Source organism: Schistocerca cancellata, chromosome 3 (assembly GCF_023864275.1).
Source record: "Schistocerca cancellata isolate TAMUIC-IGC-003103 chromosome 3, iqSchCanc2.1, whole genome shotgun sequence".
In the NCBI taxonomy this organism is placed as follows: Eukaryota; Metazoa; Arthropoda; class Insecta; order Orthoptera; family Acrididae; genus Schistocerca; species Schistocerca cancellata.
In genome coordinates this window covers 802,402,851-802,409,420 of record NC_064628.1, presented here as the reverse complement: position 1 = coordinate 802,409,420, position 6,570 = coordinate 802,402,851, and the positions used below count along the sequence as shown (strand labels likewise).

Sequence of the window (6,570 nt, the reverse complement as noted above, 5' to 3'; positions counted from 1 at the left end):
GTGTACTCGCACACTCCACTCCGCCTTCGGGCCTCGAGCGACCATCCGACCGCCGTGTCATCCTCAGTAGAGGATGCGGATAGGGGCGTGGAGTCAGCACACCGCTCTCCCGGTCGTTATGATGGTGTTTTTGACCGAAGCCGCTACTATTCGGACGCGTAGCTCCTCAACTGGCATCACGAGGCTGAGTGCACCCCGAAAAATGGCAACAGCGCATGGCGGCCGGGATGGTCACCCATCCAAGTGGCGACCACGCCCGACAGCGCTTAACTTCGGTGATCTCACGGGAACCGGTGTATCCACTGCGGCAAGGCCGTTGCCGAACTCGTATACACATTATGTAATTTCCGTATTGGGGAGGACATTTTAATTGAAAATCGCTGCCTGGTATCGGCCGATAAATACGGTTTTGCAGTGTGTATGTTGTTAAAAGTGGTCTCGCGGTCTCGCGGTAGAGTAGTCGCTTCCCGCGCTTGGGTTCCCGGGTTCGATTCCCGGCGGGGTCAGGGATTTTCACCTACCTCGAGATGACTGGGTGTTGCGTCGTCTTCATCATTATCATTCATCCCCATTCGGAGGATGGCAATGGCAAACCACCTCCACTAGGACCTTGCGTAATACAGCGGTGCGGGTCTCCCGCATCGTTCCCCTACGTTCTGTCACGGAGTATGGGACCTCATCATCATCATTTTGTTAAGAACGAGTACAGCCGTTATGAAATACATGAAGCCTGTTCACAGTTGCGAATAGCCGGCCACTGTAGCCGAGCGGTTGTAGGCGCTTCAGTCCGGAACCACGCGGCTGCTACTGTCGCGGGCTCGAATCCTGCTCCGGGCATGGATGTGTGTGATGTCGTTAGGTTAGTTAGGTTTACGTAGTTCTACGTTTAGGGCACTGATGACCTCAGATGTTAAGTCCCATAGTGCTTAGAGCCATTTGAATCATTTTTTTAGTTGCGAATACGAACACCCATCAGTTGTATAGGAGAATGATGACAAGAGAAGTCTGTGCCGGACTTGGAATCGAACCCGGATCCCTCTTTACGCAAGCGCTCACCTGATTTGCCTATCCACGCACGACACATGGCCACAAACTTCCATGTATCGTCGTTCCTGTGCCACAGCCTGTGTTTGAACACACATTATGTAATTAACGTGCTAACGACATAGACACTGCAATACCGTATCAACGAAGAATGAGTAGCAGGCCCGTCGGTCATGAATGATTGCCCATGCCTGCTGTAGGCTGCAGTCAGCAAATGTTCCCTGTCTCTACATCTACATTTACATACATACTGCGCAATCCACCATACGGTGCGTGGCGGAGGGTACCTCGTACCACAACTAGCAACTTCTGTCCCTGTTCCACTCCCAAACAGAAGGAGGGAAAAATGACTGCCTATATGCCTCTGTACTAGCCCTAATCTCTCTTATCATTGTGGTCTTTCCGCGAAATGTAAGTTGGCGGCAGTAAAATTGTACTGCAGTCAGCCTCAAATGCTGGTTCTCTAAATTTCCTCAGTAGCGATTCACGAAAAGAACGCCTCCTTTCCTCTAGAGACTCCCACCCGCGTTCCTGAAGCATTTTCGTAACACTCGCGTGATGATCAAACCTACCAGTAACAAATCTAGCATCCCGCCTCTGGATTGCTTCTATATCCTCCCTCAACCCGACCTGATAGGGATCCCAAACGCTCGAGCAGTACTCAAGAATAGGTCGTATTAGTGTTTTATAAGCGGTCTCCTTCACAGATGAACCACACCTTCCCAAAATTCTACCAATCAACCGAAGACGACTATCCGCCTTCCCCACAACTGCCATTACATGCTTGTCCCACTTCATATCGCTCAGCAATGTTACGCCCAAATGTTTAATCGACGTGACTGTGTCAAGCGCTACACTACTAATGGAGTACTCAAACATTACAGGATTCTTTTTCCTATTCATCTGCATTAATTTACATTTATCTATATTTAGAGTTAGCTGCCATTCTTTGCACCAATCACAAATTCTGTCCAAGTCTTTCCATCACTTGCTGGCCAAACGTCAGTCGTGAAAATTCTCTCGCTGGCGTTAGCTTTACCTGGTTCGAACGTAAACCAGTGCTGCGAAGAGTGAGTGCCATTAGAAACTCCACAGCACTGAGAAGTTATTGCAACGTATCCATCAGTGGACACGAAATAGCATTAAAAGCCGTGTCCCGCACACTGCTCCTGCCGCGTTTGCGGGTATCTAGAGAGCTTGACGTTAAATATCCCACTCTAACAACCGGTCGTAAACCAAGACGAAACTTTATTTTATTTCTTTTTGCAAACGTCAGATAACACTGTAACAATTTTGGAAGCGACGAGCGCCTCTCGATGCGTGCGGCGGAAAATGTGGAAACGAGTACTGGGATACAAACGAAAGCGACGAACTGTGTATCCCGCGGGGACGATCTCGTTATCTGAGGGAGGGGGCGAAGGCTGATGGAGTGCGGATCCTCTGCAATTATTCCGACACAGGCAATTAGGGCAGTCGCTGCCGCTGGGTGGCTGGCGCGCAAAGCCAGAGAGCGGCACGCATTCGCGTGGTTTCACTGTGAGTGGCTGGCGGCTGCACACACATACACACATATACGCGCGGCGGTGGCTGTGTCGCTGGTCTGCTGCCTGCTAGCTAGCTAGCTAGCTAGCTATCCCTATTTATCGGGGGCGACAGTTGACCGCTCGGAGATTTCTCGCCGTCGCACAAATACTGGCTTTATCGGCGCGTCCGATGAATATGTGATGGCTGCATGATTTATTGGCCGCGGCCTGAATATTACCGGCTCATTACGGTACGGATTAATTATTGCGTAACCGTGTTATCTGCGGCGGCGGCTGCAGCGTGAGGGCCAGTTTTCATGTGCCGCCCGCCGAAGGACGTGAATGGGAGGCAGTGGTTGGAGAGGGATTGAGACAAGGTTGTAACCTGTCCCCCCGCTTATTCAATCTGTATGTCGAGCAAGCAGTGAGAGGAACAGGGGAGAAAGTGGGGGAGAGGGGAGTATTAATGTTCAGGGAGAAGAATTAAAAACTTTCAGGTTTGCTGATGACGCCGTAAAGCTCTAAGATATAGCAAACAACCTGGAATAGCTGCTGAAGGAAATGGGCAGTGTTACTCATATACAGATGATGTTCCTCAGACTTACCGAGTGTCAGCTTTAGCTACGATAATGATGTAGGCTGAAGAAATGAATTAAAATTTGTACCAGCATTGGGATTCGAACCTGTGTCTCCTGCTTTTTTTTCGCTTTTTGTTCGCTGAATCTGCTCGGGGAGGACGTCGTAAGACATCCTTTTAAATTCACTGTTGATCGATTATCTCAGTGTTTTTATTATAGAGGGCAGCTAACCCTCTGACCGAACACGCTGAGCTACCGTGCCGGCGTGCTTAGTAGGCATATGTGCTATCTTTTGCGCCAGACTGGCACTCGGGCTGCAATGACATCTGTGCAGCTGTGGTAGATAGAGTTCCGGTGTGTAGCAACAGATAGCACATCTGCCTAGATAGCAGGAGTCCGGGGTTCGAGACCTGGCACAGGTAACAATTTAAATTCATTGCTTTCCCTACATAATTAAAATAGATAAAGGTGAGACTGCCCGAGCGGTTCTAGGCGCTACAGTCTGGAACCGCGCGACCGCTACGGTCGCAGGTTCGAATCCTGCCTCGGGCATGGATGTTTGTGATGCCCTTAGGTTAGTTAGGTTTAAGTAGTTCTAAGTTCTAGGGGACTGATGACCTCAGAAGTTAAATCCCATAGTGCTCAGAGCCATTTGAAAGGTGAGACTCAACATGTCTCCGGAGCATCATATGTATATGATTAATATATCACTTACATCTGAGGTATAAGTGGGATTAACCCCATTAACTCATTGCTAAAGTACTATTCCAATATCGGAGAGGCTCAGCAGTACAGATGCGACTTCAGCACGGGAACAGCAATGGGCTGAGATGTGAGTGGAATCTGTATTGGTGAGGGAGACATACTGGCGTAGTCCTTGCAGCTGTGGTAGCCACAGCACCATTGTGGCACAATGGATAGCGCATCTGCTTACTAAGCAGGAGACCTGGGTTCGAATCCTGGCGCTGGTACAAATTTAAATTCATTGCTTTCCCTACATCATTAACACAGATAAAGGTGAGACTGAACATGTCTCCGGAGCATCATATGCACATGAGTAATATATCACCTACACCTGAGGTATAGGTGGAATTAACCCCATTCACTTATTTCTTAAGTATTATTCCAATATCGGAGAGGCTCAGCAATACAGATGCGACTTCAGCACGGGAACAGCAACGGGCTGAGATGTGAGTGGAATCTGTATTGGTGAGGGAGACATACTGGCGTAGTCCTTGCAGCTGTTGTAGCCACAGCCCCAGTGTGGCACAATGGATACCGCATCTGCTTACTAAGCAGGAGACATGGGCTCGAATCCTGGCGCTGGTACAAATTTTAGTTCATTGCTTTAGTATACCTCAAAAATCCTTTACTCACGTGATATACTGCGAACTATGGTTGAAGGGCAACAGACATATTCCATATTTCTAGATTTCCGGAAAGCATTTGACACTGTGCCCCATTGCATGCTGTTGACGAAGGTACGAGCATATGGAATAAGTTCACATGTATGTGAGTGGCTCGAAGACTTTTTGAGTTGTAGAACCCTGTATGTTGTCCTGGACGGCGAGTGTTCATCAGAGACAAGGGTATCATCAGAAGTGCCCTAGGGAAGTGTGATACGACCACTGCTGTTCTCTGTATACATAAATGATTTGGCGGACAGGGGGGGCAGCAATCTGCGGCTATTTGTTGTTGGTGCTGTGGTGTAGGGCTAGGTGACAAATTTAGTGATTGTACGAGGATACAAGACGACTTTGATAATATTTCTAGCTGGTTTAATGAATGACAGCTAGCTCTAAATGTAAAAAAAGTAAGACAATGCAGTCGAATAGGAAAAACGAACTCATCATATTTGGATATAGCATTAGTAGTGTTCTGCATGGCACAGTCCCTCCGTTTAAATACCTGCCTGCAACGTTGCAGAGCGATATGAAATGGGAGGAGCACATGAGGATTGGGGTAGGGAAGGCGAATGGTCGATTTCAGTCTATTGGCAGAATTTTACGAAAGTGTGTTCATCTGTAAAGGAGACCGCATATAGAACGGTGGTAGGACCTATTCTTGAGTACTGCTGGAGTGTTTTGGGATCCACACCATGTCTGAGTAAAGGAAGACATTGAAGCAATTCAAGAGGCAAGCAGGCAGATTTTTTACCAGTAGGTACGAACTACACGTAAGTGTTACAGAGATGCTTCGAGAAATCAAAAGGGAATCTCTGGAGGGAAGGCAACGTTCTTTTCGAGGAACACTCTTGAGAAAATTTACAAAACCGGCTTTTGAAACTGAGTGCCAAATGATTCTATTGCTGCCAACATAAACCACTGGCCAATAAAATTGCTACAGCAAGAAGAAATGCAGATGATAAACGGGTATTCATTGGACAAATATATTATACTAGAACTGACATGTGATTACATTTTCACGCTATTTGGGTGCATAGATCCTGAGAAATCAGTACCCAGAACAACTACCTCTCGACGTAATAACGGCCTTGATACGTCTGGGCATTGAGTCAAAGCATGGATATCGTGGACAGGTACAGCTGCCCATGCAGCTTCAACACGATACCACAGTTCATCAAGAGTAGTGACTGGCGTATAGTGACGAGCCAGTTGCTCGGCCACCATTGACCAGACATTTTCAATTGGTGAGACATCTGGAGAATGTGGCGGCAGTCGAACATTTTCTGTATCCAGAAGGGCCCGTACAGGACCCGCAACATGGGGTCGTGCATTATCCTGCTGAAATGTAGGGTTTCGCAGGAATTGAATGAAGGGTAGAGCCACGGGTGGTAACATATCTGAAATGTAACGTCCACTGTTCAAAGCGCCGTCAAAGCGAACAAGAGGTGGCCCAGACGTGTAACCAATGGCACCTCATACCATCACACCGCGTGATACGCCAGTATGGCGATGACGCATACACGCTTCCAATGTGCGTTCACCGCGATGTCGCCAAACACGGATGCGACCATCGTGATGCTGTAAACAGAACCTGGATTCGTCCGAAAAAATGACGTTTTGTCATTCGTGCACCCAGGTTCGTCGTTGAAAATCACCATCGCAGGCGCTCCTGTGTGTGATGCAACGTCAAGGGTAACCGCAGCCACGGTCTCCGAGCTGATAGTCCATGCTGCTGCAAACGTCGTCTCAAGAGTGTTCCTCGAAAAGAACGTTGCCTTCCCTCCAGAGATTCCCTTTTGATTTCTCGAAGCATCTCTGTAACACTTACGTGTAGTTCGTACCTACTGGTAAAAAATCTGCCTGCTTGCCTCTTGAATTGCTTCAATGTCTTCCTTTACTCAGACATGGTGTGGATCTCAAAACACTCCAGCAGTACTCAAGAATAGGTCCTACCACCGTTCTATATGCGGTCTCCTTTACAGATGAACACACTTTCGTAAAATTCTGCCAATAGACTGA

The 6,570-nt window shown here is 47.9% G+C and overlaps 1 pseudogene; it reads right to left on the bottom strand.

Annotated features, from left to right (window-relative positions):
- Positions 1-203: 203 nt before the first annotated feature.
- Positions 204-321, bottom strand: LOC126177627 (5S ribosomal RNA; annotated as a pseudogene).
- Positions 322-6,570: the final 6,249 nt, after the last annotated feature.